The 23,162-nt window shown below is 44.7% G+C and overlaps 1 protein-coding gene across 3 annotated transcripts in view; it reads right to left on the bottom strand.

Moving 5' to 3' along the window:
- SPTBN1 (spectrin beta, non-erythrocytic 1) overlaps positions 1-23,162 on the bottom strand; it is a 152,731-nt gene that overhangs the window by 120,222 nt on the left and 9,347 nt on the right. For all 3 annotated transcript variants that reach the window (XM_082049478.1, XM_082049477.1, XM_082049480.1), the window contains exons 3-7: positions 21,906-21,961; positions 13,688-13,803; positions 7,094-7,179; positions 6,612-6,751; positions 3,294-3,492 (exon numbers count right to left, since the gene is read on the bottom strand). The gene's annotated coding sequence lies outside the window, so the exon portion shown is untranslated. The remainder of the gene's footprint in view (positions 1-3,293; positions 3,493-6,611; positions 6,752-7,093; positions 7,180-13,687; positions 13,804-21,905; positions 21,962-23,162) is intronic.

The following is a 23,162-nucleotide window of genomic DNA, read 5'->3' as shown; positions in this document are numbered from 1 at the left end:
TCCCATCTCCATCTCCCACCTAGGACCAGTCTGCTTTCTCTTGTTACTCCCTGCAGGGGATCAGCGAGAGGAGAGCAAACGGTGTTTCCCTGCGCTTTGTAACTCAGCTTTTGCCCATCGGTGGGTAGAAGGATTGTCCCGATGCTCTGCTCAGAGGTGCCAGAACACGCTCAGCCCCAACAGACTCTTCCCCAACTTCAGCTGACAAACTCTAACAAGTCTCCCCTTGCTAGAGAGTGTTACAGGTTTTCTGAGGTTTTATAATGACCCAATTCGGGTTACTTTCATAGAAGTGGCAAACCACACGTCTCTGGTAACGGCCTTCTGAACAGCAAGTCTATAAAGTTTAACCCATCTATTAAAAACATCATATAACATGAGACACACTTTGTTGTGAGAAACAGCTGAAGCGCTGTAGTTGAAAGTTAAAAAATCCAACAGTAAAAGCAAGTTCAGCTTGAGCCTGACACACAGGGCAAGGTATGAAGAGTTGAAATCTGACATTTATTAATACCAGCTACTGAAGAAGGGGAATTGGAAGTCTCAGACAATGTATCTGTGTCATTTATTGGCGCAGCCACACGAACTTTCTATAATATGTTTTCTTAGCAACTGAAGCTTTTTGGAGATATAGATGTGTCAAGACAGCCTCTGCATGTGGTGCTTCTTTTGAGATGCTTTACCAGTTACATTTCTTGGTGAAAAACCAAAACCTGTTCTCACCCTTCTAACCTCTGCTCTGCTGCAGCCATTCACACTCAGCGATTACCTCAAAAAAAACGCAGGCAATTAATTCCAGCAGCTGCTCTGCTGTCTTGCAGCTCTCCTTAGGAAATGCTCAGCCAGGTCAAGCTCTTTGGGGTGTTTTTCCACTGCTCAGAGCCAGGCCCTGTGGCTCTCCCATCAAACTGCTCTTTTACCCACCTCCAGTGATGCTAGAAAGGATTTTCCTTAACCAAAACCAAATGTCCTGCCTGCTCTCTTCTGAAAAGAACCTATGTAAATTGATCGCTAAGCCTGAAAGCCTGTCACTGACATTTCCTAGGACAAGAACATTTATTTATCTTCTCCTGAGATACACAGCTCAGCTGTGCAAACAACGAACGCTTCTGAGCAAGCTCATAAACCTGCAATTAATATCCAGAAATTGTCTAATGGAGAAGACTGAGTTATTCTTACAGTTGTAAGAGAAAGAAATGAGCATAAATGATATTTAACCCATGAGCAGCCAGCAGAGCAAAAACCTATGGCTATTCTAAAAAACAGCACAGTTGGTGGAAAAATGGCCTAGCGATTTAAAGCAGGACTTTTGTTCATCATTTAAAGGTGGAACAAGGTGTGGGCTCAAGCAGTGTGAACGTCCTTTGTGAATCTGGGTCTATCCGAGACTCTTTCCAGCCCCATACGTTGCTGTCCTGGAATCCAAAGCTCAGATCCTACACCCTCCACTTAGGTTTAGGTCCAATAAATCATGCAGTCACGGTCTTGCACCAAACACTGATGAAACGGTTAACAGATCCCCACACCCTTTTCTCTCTGTCTCTTTCCTGACTGCTTGGAGCCTCCCAAATCCCTCTTAGTCCCTCCAAAGTAATTGCGATAAGACCTCCTGTCATCACACAGAAATACCGCACTTGTGTGGGATGCTCCTGCGCGGATTGGGGTGCGTACCGCAGCAGCACAGAGCTTCTCGCAGGCTCTGCCGCATTTTTCAGCCATGAAGTGACCCCTTACTCATCAGAACTAGCAACACTGCTCTAGAGGCTTTGGAGGTTATAGATGTCGGTATGAATATTCATCTCTTTGGAGATTAGCAAAGGCCTAGCCAAATATTGAAAATCAATTTGCCTAAAATTAGCAGTAAGCCCTAGTAATCAACTTATCTGCGTCTCATAAAGTTTTGTCAATCTTAACGTTCCCACTCCTCGCGTGGGAATCTGCTCATTACCGATAAAGACCGATATTCAGCACAGACCTGTCATTTAAACGCTCAGACAATGATCAAGACAAATGTTCCTTTCCTTCAAGGGTCCCACGCCATTCAAAGTGCTGTGATTTTTAATTGCCACAGAGAGATCTTAGCACACAGGTGCACACCTTGCCTTTGGATCTACCGCCTTGTTCCTAGTGCCCAGACAGCATCAAGGCTGCCAGAAAAGAGCTGTGAACTGGAAGAGCAGCACGGACATTGAAATGGAAACAAGCATACGGTCATCTCGCTTGGCTCCAGGATCTGTTACTTACCCACGCTGATTTCTGCACTAGTAGAGGGCTTAACAAAGCAGGGCAGAAGCACTCAATTTTTACAGACATGTTTACCCGGCAGAGGTATCTGGACAGCCTGGCAACTTGTGTTGTTGGAAGGACATGGGATAATTTACGATTACAAAGTCAAGTATGTGTTGTTCCTCTAGACTCTGCTTATTGGCTTCAGATCCTTATCTCCTTGACGCTCAAGAGCGGTGCCTGACAGACACTGAAGTGCCCTGAACTCAGCTGGCATTGTGGGAAATCCTGAGAATTGGAACAAGAGGCTTCTTGCAACGAAAACCACTCCTTAGGCAAGCAGAGATGCTCTCGCCCGTGCCCTGGAAAAGAATTCATGCTACACTGGACAAACCTGTGCACGGGTGTGAGCAGCTTCAGCTCCCACTGAAGTCCACGTGAGTCACTCCCACTTACTCCAGGCGTGACTTTGTCTCAGCCTTCGCTGTGACGCTCCCGGGAACGTGCTGGCCTGTTCCGCACGTTTCACTCTCTGCTTGCTTTGAGTAGTTCCAGTTCCACTGAAAGTTTGATTCAGCACTGCCTGTACTCGCCCATGTGTCTTGTGGCCACAAGATCATCCCAATGCAGCATCACTCAGTGCTAATGGAAAGGCTCTCGGTGACCTTGACAGTCGTTTTCTTTAAGGTCTAAGCTACCAGCCCATTCCACTGATGTGAGCCTGTACCAGAGTTTTTACCCTTTGTTGAATTCAAACCAGAAGTGCGCTCTGACCAATGGTTCCTTCCCAGCCGTGCTCATCTTTGCTTTGATTGATAAGGCTTCACGTCATTCTAATCCATGTGAAGCTGCTCAAGAGATGGATCCATTCCATGCAGGCTTTTCTTTTAATTTACCCAGGTGCCCTTTGATCTTTTGAATCTCTGTATTTAATTATGTGAGTTGAATGAGCTTCATCTCTTATCTCCTGCTGCACTTCGTTTGAGTCGGTTTGAGGAAGGAGAGTGCAATTCTTGGAAGCACAGCTCTTCAATTTTAATATACTACAAATGCAAGAGCAAGCTCACCTTCAATTGCTCCTCATTGTCGATGCATGAATAAACAACTGGCAGGGGAAGGAGGACATTACAAAAAGGTGCTTCTAGATGAATAGATTCCCCAGCCAGAAAGGGCCTCGGTGTCTTCGTGGGGCGCAAAGGCCGTGGGGGTATTGCTCTGCCACTTGCAATCAGCATGAATGTAGTACTTCACAACTCTCCTCCAACACTGAAAAATAATAAAAAGAAGACAGAATTATAAGAAACAAAAAAAAGTCTACACTGCACTCCAAACTAGCAGGCAGAGCATGGAAGGAGAACTGAGGAACGGTCATTTTGCAGTGAGCAAAACAGGTAAAGAAATGTGATACAACAGAAAGCAAAGCTGGGAAAAATTCCTCTTATTGCATTTCTGTCTCTTTGTGTGGCTTGAGCGAGAGTTTGACCTCTCATATTTGTACCCTAGAGCATTCTGGGATGTGCTGACTGTAATGTGATTGTGGCAGACACAAGCTATCACGCAGGCAGGTAAGGACTGGGCTCATCAGTCTCCAGTGAAATGGAATTCCTCCCAGGGACCCCCAGGGCAGCTTCACGCAAGCTTTGGCCCACCAGAACAGGAAGATCAGCCAGCTTGAGGACTCGGCCACATGGGCTGGGTTCCTACCTAGAGAAGCACCTCATTTCAACACAGCAGCTGTACTGGGGAGGCCACCTTTGGATACTCTCCTGCTTTGCTTATTAGCCAAGCTAGAACCACGCTCTAATTATTTCTTTTTAATCCCTGTCTGCAGGGAACGGAGCCTTTAAGAGGCTCTGGAATGGGCCAACTGGAGCAGACGGTTACATGATGGATGTAGCAGCTCATACCCGACCATACCCATCAGCTGGGACTGAGGCATCGGCAGAACCGCCTTTCCCTGTGCCTGGGTCTTGGAGCCACCACTGAACAATACGCTTCTTGTGCCCCCCTAACTCACAGCAGCGATTTACATGGCTCCCTAATGCACAAAACCAAAAGCTGTATCTAAAATTAAGCTTCTCCATCAGCTATGCATGGTATAGCTCATTAAAAATGGATAGTCCTTTCAAGCTCTGACACAGGAGCAGGGAAATATATTGCCCCCTACGCACAAAGTACTGAAATAAAATATCCATTACCTGCACGCCCCTGTCTCAGCAGAGTACTACGGGATGTGCTGGTGATTAACACAGCACGATTTCGCTGTGCTGCCCCAGACTGTCCCCGCTGCTGGGTTGTGCTTCCCCAGCTTTGGGAAGGTGGAGGAAGGGAGGTCAGAGATGTGGCCAACAGTATCTCACATTTTCATACACAGGAACAATCCAAATTGGGCTGTGTCTTCATCAGTGAGGCCCCATTAGCCAAACCTGACCCTCACACATTTCCTTTTTGACGAAGCAAGGGGGCCGCTGTTCTCTTTCTAAATGTATTCTCACAAAGAGAAAACGTGTTGGTCTGTTGGCACACGCTGCTTCTAGTCCGGATCTTTGCTACAGGTGAAGTGTACGAGGAAAAATCACACCCAAACATTTCAGCAAACTATCCCCACCCGCGTGAAGGTTTGTATAATAAAAGTGGTAGTAAAACAAGGCACAGATGAAGTGAACTGGAAGTCCCAGTGGTAGAGACTACAAACCATAACACTCATTTATCTCTTGGGGACCCACACCTTTTTTTAGATTAGACAGACTGCTTACAAACGTGTTTCTTAACATCTGTGAACAGTGCATGAACCAGCATTATTGAAAGAAAAACAAAAAAGTCGATGCCTTATGTGCTATAATAGGATTAAACTGTTTTTCAAGCTCAGTGAGCTGACTCACTATTTTAACTTGCTACCAAGAAAGCATCAAAGCAATTCACGGGATATGTGGCAAATACTCGCTCTACTCATGCAGCGTGTGAAGGTGCAGGCGTGTGTACGTGAGGTGTGCACAAAACAAGCAAATTTGGCTTCTCCCATAAATTTGTTTTGCACCAATGATTCAGCCACAGAAAAACACGATTTACCCAATACGGTTGTTAACAGAAATCCTGCAGCCCGCGCCTCCTCTTCAGAGCAGCTCGCTAGACAACACGGCTGTGTGAACAAACACAGCAATCTTTATTAGACCTTTATTAAATCCTCTCGGTACACACCCAACTGGCCATTCTCACTGAACCCTTCGCAAAATCTCTTAAGCTGTAATTGCTACACTCCAGCCTCATCCACGTCATCCTCGGTGCTGCAGGCTCATTGACTAATTAGTGACATAAGCTCCTGTAACCTAGGAGATCAGGAGGCAGCGTTTTAGATGAGCATTAGAATGTTCAAAGACGTTGCCTGAAATTTGGATTTTGGCTCTGTTTAAGATTTTACCACATCACCAGATTCACAGTGCAGCTAATTAAAGTTAAGCATGGCTAGCACAGGCCATCTAGTAATATTACCACCATTCTGGTAGTGCCTGGCTACCTTACATTCATGATAAGCTTCCTGCAAAATAGGAAAGCATCATTCTTATAGAGGTAAGTGCTGATGATCCTAAAAATGGACCAGCTCACAGTCACTGTGTGGATGGAGGAGCTCAAGCTAAGAATCAAACACAGATCTGAGTCCTGTCTAAACACCTAAAGCCCATCATCCTGTCCTAGCAAATTCCTTCTGCTCTTTCTGTCAGGGCGAACCAAAGCTCCCAAACCCCATTTGTTCCCAGTGTAATCGCTCAGCCTAGAGATACGGGTCATGATGATATTGTCAGGGTATCTTGCCTTTGCTATGTTAACATGCAAGATTAACATAAATCATGTAAAGACACAGTGTATTGACCCATTTCAGTGACAGGAACAGCAATGGTTTATAGCTTTGTAAAGCATTCCAAGTATTCAAAAAGCATTATCAAATCACTCACTATTAATTATTTAAATGAAATTCTTTTTCTGTAATTTTGTATGGCTGGAACTATGTTGACGCTTAGACTAAGAAATGAACAAGTCTACAAGTGCACAATAAAATACTCTGGAAGTGTTTTGGGGTTTTTTTTGTTTGATGTATTAATTGAGCAAAGCTTATATCCCCACCACACGACTGTCAGCATATACTGTACCAACATGGAGCAGCATCACAGGAAGGGGCCTTAATTTTTGTTGATTAGGTTTCATTCCATGTGGTAGAACTCATCGCAGAGACTTAAGAAACCCAGACAAAGAACACATGAACATCTGAAGGTAATTTAGCTGTCTGTGTGATAAGACTCCTGAACGCGATGCTAAACAGTGTCAGCAAAGCCACCTGGGCAGCAGCAGCTCTGTCACACCGGCCCAGTGTCCAAGGGGCTCAGCCATACCTGCCAAGCCAAACGTCCCAGCTCCAATCAATATTCATTTTTTATCACGAAGAGCAGCTTGGATTCCGAGAGACGTTTTCTGGGCGGTTTTGTGCATTATGATGGCTTTGCAGACGCCTGAAGGGAGCTCGCTGGAGTTTCTGAAGATTCGAAAGCAAAAGGAAGGTAATGAGACACTTTTCTTACCAAGCAGCTGTTTGGAGACTCAGCAGCGGGATGAACGCTGCTTGAATTGCCCACGTTCTACCTTGTTGCTTTATCAATGTTTCAACTGACATTTGCAGTGAATAAATGTTTTAGTGTTTTCCCTGTGTTGTTCTCTGCACGAGAAGAAGCAGAGAGCAGCAGAGCCGGTGTCTGTGCCGCACACACGACCTTCAGAGACACTGCGCTGTCTGGAGCTGTTCCCAAGCAGCCTCGTCAAGGGAGGCAGGAAGAGGGACAGATTAATGAGAACGTGAATGAGCAGATCGGTGCCAAACCTGTGTGCGACGCCCACCTTCCCCGAGCACCGCGCAGCTTCTTAACTGCTTCTTGGCTTCTGGAAACTGCATGTTCTTCTGAGTCACTAAAAATTAAACAAAGATTAGCATTTTTTAATGATCCCACTGCACTCATCTCTCAAGTGCTGACAAATAGGTTTCACATTGGAAAATGTCCTTCTTGCAGGACAAGTGGAGGAGGATTGGAGGCAAAGACCACAGACGCAATTGCGTTAAGGGGTTCTAGACCACCCATAAGGCTCCCAGAAAATCCCTCTCTTTAGGTTCTGCTAAATGTAAATAAAATCTTGGTCAGGACAGTGGTCAGGATACCAGCACTTGCTCAATGGGATGATTTCCTAGAGTAAACTCCACACGTTTTGGCCGTATTATGTTCCTGTGCCATTACGTTTGGCGTTGACTCACTTCATATGGCACATTCCCCACTTTGGCCCGTGGTCGGAAGCGCAGCGTCTCACGGCCGCTCTGCGGCTGCACAAACCACTTCCCCTCCCATGTGCAGCGACAGCAGATGCATTCACAGGACAGTTCTAGTAGGAACTTCATGGGTCACGGCTTAATCCCAGTGATTTGTGCCAAAGAAACGCAACGACGGGGCTGTGTCCTTTTTCAAAGATCGCGGTTTTGTCCTGCTCCTGTTACTTTCTACAGATGGGAAATGTGTATTAAACCGAGGCTCCATTCCTTTTGTTAGGCTGGAACCACTGACTCTGCAGTTTCATTTACTTGCGACTAGATGAAAGCCACAGTCCTCTGAGACAGTTAAAACATAAAGTGTTATTACGGCGCCGGATCCAACTACCATTAAAGCCTATGGCAGCATTTCCATTGACTTCAGCCCCACCCTAGAACTAAAGATGGACTGGAAAAGATTTAACAGCACATTGCAAGTGATTTTGACTCTAAAGTATATTCTGTTCCTAGTGGTAGCTGCTGCTTTATCAAACATGCTGACCATCCGCTGCCACAATGCACACAGATAATGCCGCATGTCACAGAAACGTGAGGGTGTTACTGCTCAAGCTGACACATGAAATGACAGCGCAATGTGACGCTTGAATCCTGCCGTCCCCAGCTGCTTCACTGCTCTTCACAGCCAGCCGTGCGTGGAAAGGTGAAGTTCTACCACCAGACACAAGGAGCGGCCACTTTCACAAATCACAAGCCCAACCACGCACATTAAACCTCACAAATTCTGTTAAACGAATGCTGTAGGGGCAACAACATGGCTTGTTATTCACTGTCTTCATTCCACAATGCTGAAGCGTTGAATGATACCACCCTCAGCTTCCCCAGAACAGGGTTTCCTGCACAGCTGTGGCATCTTCAGGAGTGTCTGACTTGGCAGAGCTCTGTGTGCAAACAGATCGGTAACTCACATCACAAAGTGTCAGACCAATGACCCTCACACGCCAGGCAGCAAACACTGAGCTCCCAACAACACACGTGTCGAACTACCCAATTTGTACCCACCATCCCGCACCGCAGCTCCAGGGATAAGGAAAAAAGAAACCTATCTTCTCTGGAGCTCGTCTTACACTTATACATTCAGCGCATCCCTTACGAGTGAAAAATTCCCTGGGGCTGGAAGATGAGGCAGCACACAGGACATCGTGTGCAGTTACTCTGCTAACAGGATTCACCTCACCGGCAACAGGCAGCACAGACTGTCCAGTTTGTAAAGGCTGAGCAACTCAGATCACAGTGGTACCAACTGGATCTTAGGCTTCTCTCCACAGTAAATTTCACTGCAGAGGATGGTGAGGAAGAGATCCCCTTTATCTCAACATTTTTTTAACGTTGCTCAACACTTATGCCTGATTTAGATAGATCCAGCTCCCCAGGCCTAAGCAGACGCACCAACGTTCAGACGCGGAGGTGACGTTAAAGACCTGGCCCAGGAAAGACCAGACAGTGCAGAGCGAAACCTGAATGCCAAGGCTACACTTGTTCACGTTGTTTTTCCTCACGAAAGCAGCCCAAGGTGAGCCCAGACCCCACTCACACCAGGGAGGACAGTGGTGGGACACTGCCTGGCCTCTCCCGGGAAGGAATTCTCTTCATGGTAGACGCCTTCTCTCTTTTTTTTGGCAATCTGCACCTCGTCCCCATGCCAGTATGGATGACCGGGGGCTGGCTTGGTGACCTGCAAGAACGTAACTGCCTTTATCTGCTCATTGTTGCCCTAAAGGATTTCTTAGCTCACAGGTCAATGACCCAGACACACTGGGTAGCATCACTTCTAAAGAAATTCCCCATGACCGAGCTCCTAACAATACATCCAAATGTCACAAAAAGTCAGTACACACTCTGAAGGCTCAAGTGCACATTCTGGAAACTTGTGGGTTTAGTATCCACCACATAAAGTCCCAAAATATCAGCACATTTCAAAGATTTTACTATTTAAAAAAAAAAAAAAAAGATAAAACGAGACCCATCTCTTCCACATTGTGTGTATTTCCTAATAACAGCCCACGCTCATGCCAAAATCTGTGAGAAAAGGCTTCCAACCCTTCTTCTAGGGCCCTCTGACAGAACTATTCCCTTTTCTCCTTCTATAATGGAATGTTCTGTGTGTTATATCATTTGACGATGCCACTGACAGAAGAGAAAGCTACCTTCAGAACACGCCAATGTGTTTTTGTAATGAGTCTGAGTAAATGGAGCTGTAATTTCTCCATATGCACTATGACTAATGAAATGCTTTCACCAAGGCTCGATGAAGAGAAAAAGTGTCATCAATGAAACAACAAAGCTGTTAGAGTAGCAAGCTTAGAAAGCAGAGAAGATAAATATAGTTGGATTCTAGATCTTCCAGAGCGCACCGCAGAGGGACACAGGCAAACACGTACAGTTACTGTGAATCCACCAGAGAAGCTCAGAACAAAGGAAATCCCTTCAAAATGTAGATCTGCTACGGAGGAGTCATCAAGAAGATGAGAGTACAGGTACACTGGTATAATGGTTGTGGTACAGGGCAGGACAGGCATCGGGCTGTGTATTTATGGTCTGATTAACGTATCAATTAAACTACGGTGTCTGAAATAAACTACACAATCATGTCATGCTTTTAGGGAATATGAATCAGAGCCCAGAGACATTCATATGAGCCATGAGTAGCAACGTTACTCACAAGTAGAAACCAGCCATGTAAGCCATGAGTAGCAACTCATGGACACATTACTCACAAGTAGAAACCAGCCACACCAGTGAGGATTTAGGCAGTTTGACCATTTCCATCGGAATATGAGCAGTAATAACAGCCATGATCCATTTGAAAATGATTCTTGTCATGATGAAAAGCTTGGCTGAGCTTGTCCATGGCACCTGCTGACTCCTGAGATCATTTTAAATTGAAGAATGCAAGTTCCCTCAGGCTCCTCCTTTGCTGACAAGGGTTAACAGTCCAAGTGACACTGGCTTTCCTTTGACTTTAATGACTTACACTGCCCTAGTACAACTGAATAATGTACATGTGTAACGGTTGGCCTGCAGCAATAACATTTTCTGATTTAATTTTTCATTTATATGCCCTCTCATTCTATAGCAGACATTTCTTCATTGTTTAAAATAATAATACCTGTGCTTCTAATGATATTTGCTCGACTTGGAGAATACAGCGTTAATTTATTCAGGAAAGTGAGTGGGCATTGACAGAGGCTCTGAGAAAGTCCAGAAAATATTAATATCTGTTCATTTTGGAAATAATGTGCACGACATGCGACAGGCACAGAGCTGATCATTGTGGTAGGACCTATAGCTGCAAATGCCTGTTTATTATGAATATGGCAACGATGGTAGAAACAGAAGAGGTGCAGCTAGTGACCTAGTGCAGTTTCCATCCGTACCGACGGAAGCTGAGTTTGTACAACAGAAGGCTAAATCAGAGCAGTTTCGTACATTTTTCCATTAACTAAAGAAAAACAAAGAATGATCACAGCATGTTGTATGGGATGTGTTTTCGTTTTGGTTGTAACACAGGATCTAAAGCACCAACTAAACACTGTCTCCAATCATTTTCCCCCAAACGTTCAAGCATTATTTTTCCACTTTGCTACTAGTCTTTGAGAGAAAAACTTACAAAACATGTACATCTAGTAGGATTACATATAGCTGATTACATATAGCTAGGGCAAGTCCGTCTTTCTTGCAGTAGAAAGTTGGCGATTTTTCCTTACACTCACTGCAGCAAAGTGCATACGGGAACTCCTCCAGCGCGTCACAGGGGCCAGCTTGAGCACTGCACGTAATAACTTGTCTGGTTTATGAAAAGCTACAAGTTACATTCTTGAATTAAAACGCTGAGACTTTCTGCCACAAGAATATGTACATCTGTTGGGAATACCACTGAAAAGTACAGGGAAAAATAGTGGAGAAATATTCTTAATAAAACCTGTCCTTCAGCCTCTTGAACAACTGTTTTCTTTTAGTATGGAGGGAAAGCCGTGAGTAAGTTAGCTATTTTCTGCTTTAATGTGCTCTAATATGAAAAAAAATACAGACTTAAATGTTAGGCAAAAGCATTCTCTTCTCCCTCCCAAGGGCTTGCTCCGAGGGTTTGTCTTCATTAGCTGGAGAGAGCAATGACACGTTATTTTTGCATTTCTGCGGCAAATCATCCCTCTTGGCTGCCATTGTTTCCTACGGAAGCAACAATGGCTTCCATTTATCACAAGCTGACACCACATGACACGCAAAATGACGTTTCGCACCGCAGAGGCCAAAGAGACGTTGTAAATAAAAGCCATTTACGTAAAACACCCAGCAACCAGCAAAAAATAAAAGGAAAAGTCTAAGTGGTTTGGGAAATGAAGTACCTTTTCACGAAGCCATGGTGATTTCTACTCCAACCAGCAGCTCTGAAAGTGTTAACTAACTTAAAAATTGTCTTACAGAACGTGTAGTAAGAATCAAAGGAGCGATGCTTCAGGGAAGGCAGTGAAACTTCACCATTAAAAAAAGGCTCTGATATACACATAGTTTTGTAGGGACATCAAAGCGTGGTGCAGCTGTTAGTGCGTCAAAGAAGTATTGTGTCCTCTCCAACAACCCACTGATGTCAGCTTGCGTTTGGCGTTATTGATATTGGCGCGAGAGAATGCGCCGGCCCAGCAGCGACTCCGGGCTGGTTTTGTTGGGGTCGCTGGTGGCGGTGTCTGTATGGTTTACATACAGTAGGTACCGTGGTGGGATGTAAAGGGCTCCTCCCCGGCAGGACAGCCAACATCCCCTGCAGCCAGCTGAGAAACGCCTGAACTTTGGTGTCCTCGCACAGGAATTCTGGGCTTTGCCTCGGCTATTTCTCTGACGTCTGGTTTTGATAAGTGATTTTCAGAGCCTACTGTCTCCTAGGAGTTCTGCAGGAAGAGACTGGGTGAGGTCATTCGGCTTTTCACTGAGTTTCCTTTCTCTGGATTTGGCCGTTCCAGTGAACATGACCCTCTAGCACTCAGGAATATTTCTGTTCCCTTAGGAACTATCGACCGCTTGCTGGTTTTATCTCTGCACACACAAAAGCTTCGTGTCACTGGCAAGGGAAACAAGGTTGACATTAACCAGGGGAACATAAGCAGCTCGTAGATGCAGCTGTGAGCTGAGTTCATTTATTAGCTCAAGTGCTGGCAAAGCTCACACTTGTTTCTCGGCCTCTCTACTGGCCATTGGCCTGGGTCCGAATAGCTGGAGGCAATGGAATAATAGCTGGTTTGTCAGCCCATTTTAGTCCTGAAGCGGGGCACGGCAGGAATACTTGGAAAGAAGCAACAAGTAAAAGAAAATGCATCTTATTTTCTCTGGTCCGCAAGCACTCCGCCTCGCAGAGTGTGTGACTTGCATACGGCTCTTCTGTACCAGACTATTCATATCAGATTTCATTTCTTGCTACGCACGTTGCTATGGATACAACTCGGAACTGCTGCTTTTGTAGGCCAGGAGATTCAGGACTGCATCCCAAAGGATTTTGCTCATCAGGGCCGCACAGGGTTTTTTTTTATTTATTTAATAAACAGAAGTGGAAACAAACACACCCTGCATTTGTCAAAATATTTTTCACAACTGGGTCCTGTATTGTGCATCTTCTTGAAGTCTCTCAGAGTCTGTGGATCAGTCCCCTATTTATACTGAGTTACTGATTGATAAGAAACGCATAACCATACATACAAACTCCTAAGACCCAAGGCCTGGCAAAAATAAAGGGTCTGTATCAAAACAGACCCTTATGCATTAGTCCTTGTTCCAATCTTACTCATTCCAGCTTTTTCACACGCAAAGACAGTTGGGTTCAGAGCAGTCACAGCATCAACAGACTCTTTAGAAATCCACATCATGTGATTTATGGCTGGGTTGCTGCTTATCAAAGCTACAGGAAGCCTGGGTGCTACAACACACACAAACACAAAATGGAGCGTGTACGAGTAAAACAAAAGAGCACGTCATTAATAATAACTGTGAGCAATTCTAAAGCATCTGACAACAAATCTTCATACTAAACAGACAGTCGGAAGTTCTGGGATAAACATACACCCTCCGCCTTTCCGGGATGCTATTAATCATACAGGATGCGCATTGTCTTACCTCTCCTCGGATGGGTTCGTTAGCAGCATCTCTGGCTTTGTGCCGACGGCTATGGGAGCTCTGTTCCCGTAAAACCTCGGGGAGACCTCTAGATGCTCTAGGACCTGCAAGCGGAACTGAAAAATATAACATTGTTAGGGAGCACTTGTACTACCCGACCCGAGGCAGCCACACAAACGCGCTCCGTGCGGCACAAAAGGCAGCCAGGCCCCGCACGCTCTCGCATTGCTGAGGTGGCTTCAGTGCTTTGACTGGGGTCAAGGTGACGGCCAGACTGGCAGGTTTTAGAAAAGCATTTCAGCGTGATCACTTTGAACGTGCAGGACAGAAAAGGCCTCTCAGATCACTTGGCAGGCGCACAAATATTTCTTACAGTATCTTCTTGTTTTCGCACGGACACGTTACCCGTCCCCTCTGCAGGACAGTTTACAAACTGCGCCATCAATGATTCAGTGCCAGTAGCCACACCTGGGTCAGCACTCTGCCAGGCAATTTTCCATCCATTAACACAACAGCATTGCCCTCTCAATGAACACGAACAATTTTCACTCTTAATATTTAATGAAACGCAGGCTGACCCATTACACTGAACCGCGACGCATCCAGGCACAAGAGGAAGAAAAACCAATGTCCAGCTCAATTTAAACCCCCCATATCAAATCTGCCAAAATGAGCAATGGTTGTGAATTTTCAGCTTGAGACACAGCATAAGACCAGCTGTGCTGGTGGACGAGCACTCGAAGCTTTCCAGAAGGTGTCTCAAGTGGGTCAGGCTGCCGCGCTTCTCGCGGGTGAAATGTAGGCCACGGCGCCTCCATCGCGCCGCAGCTCCACAGCCAAGTGCTCGGAGCCACCAGGGCACTACACCCTCAAATCAACCCCAAACGCGGGAGCAGAGCTGGAACGGAGTCAATTTACAGCTGCCATCCCTGCGATACGTGAGCAGCACACAGAGAGATGCTGATTTACTGCTGGGCCACGGCTGGACCAAACCCTGTATCTGCCAAAAGATCCCGTTCGTGTTGAAAAATATATATTACAACAATAACTTTCCATTAATACAGTGAGAGGGATTAAGTAGATAATTAGTAACTTCAAAAGAGTATGTTTTCTCAAAAAAAATTTAAAAAAGAAATCTTAATTGGCCAACTTGATGCTCTCTGCTGCTACAGCCAGACCACTCCCAGTCGCTGAACCAACTAATTTGAGGACATTTATTTTGGTAACGCACACCATCGTACAGAAATAGCGATCTGTGGGCCCCACAGAGCAGCAGAGGCCAGATCAGGTGCGTGAGTCTTTCAGGCTGATAACCTAAAGCTTTTTGTTAGAGCAATAGCAGAGGAAACCAGACACGGTGCTGAGGAGACAGGGACACAGGGGACAACAGCGCCAGCTCCTCAAGGTCACTGTCACCGTCACCCTGATGCTCGGCTGCTGGGCGAGGAAGAACATCTACACAGCCCACGCATGCAAATCCAGCCCCCTGGCTCCACACAAACCCGTCACCTCGAGGAGGCTGTAATTAATACGGAGCAGCTTGCTTGATTAGCCTATGGCTCAAGTTAAATACACCGAAAACCGTTCACAGGCTGGAAGTGGTTAACTACTACTAACGTGATTCTGAGGATCGAGCAAATCCCCACTGAAGCGTAGCACTAGCAGTTTGGGGGCACCCATCTTCTACTCAGCAATCCTGGGCAATGACACGGAACAGTTGACACCCTGGGAATGGCAATACTTAGCTGCAGTTTGGAAGTGCAAATCTAACTTTGAAAGCTGCTAGAAAAGCACAAACACCCAGATTTGTAGCAGTTCATGGAGCCCTATCAGCTCCAAGCATGCCTGGAACTGGCTGCAACCTTCTGTACAGGAGCAACACACGTTTAGAATTAGCAGGCATTTATTTGTGTAGAGAAGGAAGTGGCTCTTCTGGTATAACTATAAATTGCCTGTCTGATTCCTGATGACAGCATTTAATAACTGAATCTAGACATGCAGTTAAGGAAGACCTTACAAGTAAAAAATAAAATTAGATGTAAATTCTAGCTCCCAACCTTCCTGTTGGAATAGGCAGGAAGTTACGTGGAATGCACCGTTCTTCAGAGACAAGGCAGAACCTGAACTGCTCTAAACCAGATGTGAAATTCTGAGTGTGCACGTGGTTCACCCAAAAGCAGTGAGGACTTTTTCCTCAGTATCTGGACACCTGCACCAAAGATTAAATCTATTTTCTTAATAAATTACTCACAAAGTAAGTTTTGTTAGCTTTTGAATGCATTATCTACCCTAATAAATTTCAGCACATTAGTTTTGCAAATTAATTGGTGGATCGGGGAATTGGAACTTGCAGAGTATTTTAAATTGGTGGCTTCTTCACATTAAAAATTCCCTTTTCCAGCAGCCGGTAACTTCTCACCTCCCAGGGGTATGTACCTGTGCTTGATGCAGCAGAAGGCAGCAGGGCCTTGGCATGGAGGAATCTCATTGCTGAAGTTTCAAAAGTATGTTAATCTATTTTTGCAGCAATATGCAACTGGTTTGACGCTTTGGGAAAGAAAAATAAAGAAAATAAATAGAAAAAAAAGAAAACCACAGCACCACCAAAAGCAGATGGGTTTGGTAGGTGCATGGCATCTCTCAAAATCTGTTCAAAGACTCTGCAGCTTAACAAAACTAGATCTAACCATTCAAATACCTCTAAGGAGTTGGGTTAAAAAGAGGAGGAATCCTGCTACGGCTCAGCAGGCGACAGCCCGTGCAGCTCCATTAGCACATAAACCAGCACCAGCTATTGTTTTATTGGATTCTTTCTGGGGGAGGGCAGGCTGAGCAGGAAGGAATTTTTATGCATATATGCATACACAAAAGAACTATTTTTTCATCTATGCAAAGTCAAAACATACTAGAACCATAAATTACCTCCTGGATAAGCGTTGGGAGTTTATATCCTTTTAAGGAATACAGCCTAAAGTTAGCACCCCACTTCCAAGGTAGAATCTTCCATCACTGCTAGATGCTGCTGCCTGATCGCAGCCAGACAACTGGCTCAACACCAAGACCACAAACGTGCCAACATATGGAAACAATTCCTTTCCTTTTGATTGGAAATGACATTCGGGGGGTGTGCACAACATCCCCCATCAATCATCCAGAATGGTTCATTATTTGGACTTCAACTTATTATCAAATAGAAGATCCCTAGAGCCTCACGTGAACGGGAGGAAAATGTCCACACACTGGCAGTCTCAGCAAGAGAAGTGAGGGGGAAGGTTTAGTAGTGAATATTTGCCTGTAGATCACATGTTTTGATACCAGTAACAGCCTGTCCCAATGAAGTTGCAGTGGCAGGAGGCCTGAAACACAAGGAAAAAATCAAGGGGATTTTTGTTGAACCCACGTGGTTGATCTGGAGATATGGAGATCAGGAAGGCAAATCCCTGCAGAGAATGCAGGGGAAGTCTGGTTCCGTTTTCTGGGCTTACACAGCAATGAATACTGAGGGGAAACAAGGCAAATAACTTCCTAAAGAACTGCCAGTATAAGTGAAAAGACAGGAGAGGTCTGCTTGTTAAATCAGTAAATACTGGTGAGGGTGGCACTTCGGAGTTTCTCTGGTGCATCCCAGGAACAGGCCCCAACTGGAACATGAAACTCAATGCAGGTGAATGTAGATTTTTCCATTACTTTCAATAAAACCAGGGGTTCATGGGAACGTTTGAACTCTAGCGGTGATGGGACCACTTCATGTTAATGTAAATTCTGAAATCAGATTATAGAAAGGGAGACGAAGAGGAGGCAGAAGCGCATCCAGCTGTGACAGAATCCATCACTGGGGCTTTGGGGCCAGAGGAGGGACCATTATTATGATTAAGGTCCTAGAGGGGCAATCAAGAGAAATAAGACTCAGTGCCCACCTCTGGAGGGCCTTCCTGCAACATCGAGTCTCTCCAAGGCAGATTTTCAAACATATTTAGGCACTTCAAGATGCAGACGAACACCACACGGGATTTACAAATGCATCTCCGCAGGGTAGATGCTCATCAGCACCTGCTTGTGTCCTTTGGGTCCCTTATGTGCAAGAAGATTACAGATGTCATCCGTTCAGATCACAGCCAAATTCTACCTTCAGTCGCATGCCCAACACTTCCATGTAAGTGAAAGAGAGGAGTGAGCTCATCTCTAAGGGTGGGACTCAGCCCCAAGTAGAATAGGAAAAAGGATTTGCTGCGGGACAAAAATAGGCTGAGTGCCTTGTCACATCTGACAAATGCCTCAGATGGCATAGCACAGATTTGTGGTGGTGCTATTAAAATAGATTCTATTGCCATGGAATTAACCGATTTCTTGTCACAGGTAGGTGGGCAGCGCCCATTTTTCACTAACAGTGCCAATGGGTCTCAACACCAGCAGGTATCAGGGAACTAACACTTACACTGTTTCGAGATTCCCTCCTAACACATCCCCTGGCTGCCGTTTGCTGATGAGCCCTTCCAGGCTGGATCCGCAGACCACACAGCTCCTCAGCCGCACTTACAAGAGCTGCTCAAATGAAAGGAGAAAAAAAAATCCATCATTTAAAGCACAGGTTGCCAAATGAGACCCTTTTTTGCTAAAAGCAGAGTGTGATGATCTGCCTGCGTTTGGGTGTTTTCAATCGTATAAAATCAAATTAGCTCTAACACACATTGATAAAGACAACAGGTCAACGACCTGTGCTGCAGACAGCAGCTTGGATCCACTGCTGCTGCTAACTAGGAGATCACTTGTGTTCCTTTATAGGCTTTCTGCATTTATCTTTTGTAAACAAAAAAGCCATAATAACAAGTAACACTGGAACGTAAACCAGCCATGAGTCACACAAAACCCACAAGACAGCTGATGAGAAACCAGCTGCTTTGCCTAGAACAAAACCTGACCGCTCGGATGAAAAAGCCACGGCCTCCAAAACGGTTTGGTTTGAAAAACCAGAAGTGGGCAATTACATTTTCCAGCAGATACTGCTCTGGCACCCAAGAAACAGTTGTTGATGTGGCTCTGGCTGGGTGTGCACCGCACAAAGAATACTTTCATTTTTTGGCATGGGGTGGCATTGCTGACATACCAAAGACCATGGCTAATTAAGTGGAGTGATGGAACAGAATGATTTGATGATAAGATTTAATTGGTATGAACATTCTCATAGACTAGTTATTGTCTCTATCTGGGAGGGCAGACGTTCAGCATTGCTCAATGGCAGCGGAGGGGGTGAAGGGCACAAGGGTGCCCTTTACTGGCTCTCATCATGGGGCTGCTCAGCAGTCAGATCTCAATTTAGAATAGACTGTACCAGTTTTCTGTGGTCGCAGTAGCTGAAAATCACCAGGATCAGCCTTAACCCCTTGTCCCTACCATGACTGCAGCAAATCTCCCAGGCGTGGGGAGCAGAACTGCTGAGGCTGCCTCACACCAAGAGACAGGGCACACACCAGGATCCAACCATTAACTGAGGAATTGCTGCTGCTTTCGGTTCATCATTTCGATTCTTTCATAACAAAGCTGATTATCTCCATTTTCTGAGTTGGAAACGGTGCTTGGATAAGCCACTTGGAATTTAAAAGAATGACACTTGTTCCACAGTTTGGCTGACACCAAAAATCACTGATCAAAGCCACGGAGCAATGACCAGGGTCATGTTAGGACCAGTGAACTGGTTGCCAAGGGGAAGGACTTGCATTTCAGAGCATTCTCCCTCCTTGGACGGGCTGGATGAGCGCAGCATTCTGTTACAGGCCACTTCCATCTGCCTTGACACGTGGCCAACACCAAACAGGCAAGGGAGCCAAGATCCTTCCTAGAAGAGCCTGAAAGATTTCTGCCACAAGGGTACACAGTATTTGTGTACAGCACATGTTTAGGCCACCAAGTCGGGCGATGTGACACACAGAAGAGTGTCACAGGCTCCAGGATCCTGCGGGTAAAGGCAGACACAACAACCACGCTCAAAAGTCGTGCTGAATTTCACTGGTCACCTCTGCAACAGCTCTAACTTCTGCTGCAGAAAGAATGAGAAAACCGAAAGCAATTCCCGAATTGTCTCTTTCACCCTTCTCCTCAGCGTTTGACAAGAGCTGTCATGGTTCCAAACGGGGTTTTTTATTTTCCGCTACACAAGCTTAGCTATACACAGCAAAACCTAAACCTTTGTTTTATAACTCCCTCATTTGGTTATGCAAAATGGTCTGCACATTAAAAACCTTGCAGCAGTTTGGTTACAACAGCCATTTGATCTCTTGACACCAAGTAATACTGTACATACCAAAAAATAGATGTATAACTATCGTGGCTGGCTTTCAATCCCATATACCAACATCTAGAAAGAAACCCCCCCGGAAGAGCAGAGTATCGATTTGCTGGAAGATTTGTGCCTATCTGCATCATGACTTAATTTCTCTCTGTTGTTCTCCTTCACTAGCAGATAAAAAGAGCCAACGACTGCCATTCTGTTTCCTCTCCCACCATGGAGAAAAGAAAGCCGGCACATGCTAATTCTTGCTGTCATGTAAAAAAACCCACCAAACCTACTTTCTTGGAATGCCATTGTCCTCCCTTTGCTGCCAGAGGCCTTGGGAGCTCCAAAATCTTCCTAGTCAGCATCACCTTTGCTTCTGGCTTTGTGGTGTCTTGCAGAATGAATCTGCTTCAGCCACTCCTCAAGCCCCCTGAACAAGCAGCCCTTCCTCCTTAAGCGAGGGCAGACTGGAAATTCTCTCTGCTCAATGAAATATCTCCCCTTCTTCCTCTCTCTTTTAATTACTATAATTGTCAAGGCCTTTTGGAAGGATTTGAGCACTAAATAATCTCTGCTCCATTCCGTTCACATCTCAGATTGCTCTGGAATTGCCAACTTGGGAGCCCCTCTCTCAAGACTTGAAAATCTAACCTTCCTATTAGCCCGCAGAAACCGAGCAGTAGTATCATACTTAGTACAAGTATATCAGGCTCTGATATTTGACAAAAGAGGTTCTTAAATACAGTATAAGCTACTGTGTTTCAAAGTGTTTTCTGGCATTAAAATAGTAAATTATGTGACAAATTTTTTTAGTTGAAGACAATGCAGCTCTGCCATAACACTCTGCTACCTACATATCTACTACAATACTGAAAGAGGACGTGCAAAGGGTTCATAGCTGTTTTGTCCTGGTGTCTTTCACTCCCGTAAAGTATGTTGGCTCATTTAATAACCTAACATTGGAGATAATTAATCTTGCATAATGTGGCTGGGGATCACTGCAGCACTGGTGAACATGAGCACTGTTTTCTTAAGAGAGATAGAAAGTCTCTGCTGACAATTCTTGTGCACAGTTCTGGCATATCAGTATTAAATATTCCATAAGCATTTCCGCTGAAAGATAAACGCAGGAAAGGAAGAAAGTTTTACACCAATACCTGTAACTCTACTCATCAATAATAGTTAAATATGTTTGCGCCAAGCAAACAAGCACTGTATTGGTTAAAATGTCAGTATGCCCTAAATTATATTAATCAGTGCTCTGAAACGAGAACAAGGTTTCATTGAGGTCATTCCGGTATAATCTGGGTTTAAGTCTCAGCAAATGGCTGAGATTCACTGAAATTAGATTCTGTTCTCATTCACACTAATTTTGTTCCAGTTACTCCTGAGTCATACTAGAGAAATGAAGGTCACGTTGTGCAAACAGTTGCAGCGAAAGTGTTAATTTCTTGGGTCTTCTAAGTTAAGAATATGACTCATTCATGTCTACTGCTTGATCCTGAAGGCACAAAAACTGATCAGAATTCCTGGACTGGGTTGCCTATTCTTGAGATTTTTAAGCATTGTTCAGTGTTCTATTCCTGATTTAATTCTATGGGGTTTTTTGTGTGCTGGGTCTTGTTTTGGTTTTTAATCTGGCCATGGTGCCAGCTCTCTCCAGTGGTAATGACTTGCTAACAACTGATTTCAAAGGTTTTGACTATTCTTATCAGCTGCTCTGGACACTCATTAGCGGAGCTCTCACTGCCTCATCAAATACTGTTTTTCTGATTCCGCTTGCCAGCGGTTTCTTTCAACTTATCTTGCTAATCTTTCCCAGAATCCCTAAATCGCTTCTCTGTCTCTTCCCAGATATTCTCCTTAGTCTCCTGCTCCTTTTTCTTTGTATCACCCCATAATGACATCTCTGATCATACTATCGACATATCAATAATATGCAGTTACCATTGTCTTTTCCGTCCTTTCCTCTACAGTCTATCATCTTGATCTGACTCTTCTTTCTAAAAGAAACAGATTAGAAGCAATTAAGTACTCAAGTTACAGGAGGAAATAATTCTCCATTACAAAGCATTCACCCAGCTAGTTTAGTCATTTCAAGGAAATGGTGAACTGTATTTTTATTAGTGATAAACAGAATAGAACTGATACTGAAATACACAGTTACTGTTTAGAAAAAAAAAAATGAGTGCTCTCCATCAAGTCCAAATGCTACTTTCTGCTGAGAAAAGAGAAGTTCTATGCATGCAACGACTTGAGGTCATAGACAAGAAATCAGCTTCACATACCAACACATCAGCTTCTTGTCTCAGAATATTCAGCTCATAAAGAGCCAATAAAATTTCACACTTTACATTTAGTTTCCAACAGCACACTTCTGTACTGAAACATCCAAGTACTTGTTAGCCTTACCGCTATGCCTGGAGGATTGCCATACAAAGCGGGCCCTGTGGCACCCGGAAAGCCAGCTTTCCACCTAAAAACCTCAGCCAGCTCTCCAAGACACAATTCCTTCCCTTGTCTCCGATGGAAGAGGGGGATCAGCTCTCTGAAAAGTTCCCAGCCTTGTTCTAGGCTACGTACCAATTCTACTTACAAATAAATGTCTTTGGTTAACAGATTTTCTTGGGCTTTGTGACCCGCAGCTCCAGCAGAGGGGGTCAGTTCAGGCTTCTTGTGAGGCACTGCATAAGTGAGTTCCATATGCAATACACGTCAATGCTTTGAAGGCCTCAGGAACATGGTGATCACAGGACACCCCAATCATTCAAACAAACCTGCTACTTGGAGGTAAACCTGCCACATGAGCCTCTTTATGTATTCACTATCATCATAACTCAGGTTGCGCCTATTACTCCTGCTCTTGTACCACAGCCTCACTGCTCCAAGTCGAATAATTCAAATACTGAATATTTTCAACTATACTTAATATATCGTAATAAAAGAAGGAATTCCTGTACTTTCCAGAGATTTTCCCAGCCAAAGTTCCCAAATGTAGTTGATTAGCGTGAAGTAATTAGTGTTATTAACATTCATGTTTCTGCCAGAAGAGGTGAGACCTGGGGTAGTTAGAAAAACACATAAAAGGTCTTATGAAAACCTAATTTGTGGAAGAAATGAGAGAGGAAGGAGCTTAGCTTTTAATCCTGTAATGAGGGACTCGCTAATGAAAAATAAATTCCTTTAGAAGGCTTTCCCAGGAAA

This window comes from Streptopelia decaocto (genome assembly GCF_964273445.1).
Source record: "Streptopelia decaocto genome assembly, chromosome: 3".
NCBI classification, from domain to species: Eukaryota; Metazoa; Chordata; class Aves; order Columbiformes; family Columbidae; genus Streptopelia; species Streptopelia decaocto.
This window is presented reverse-complemented; position numbering and strand designations above follow the sequence as displayed.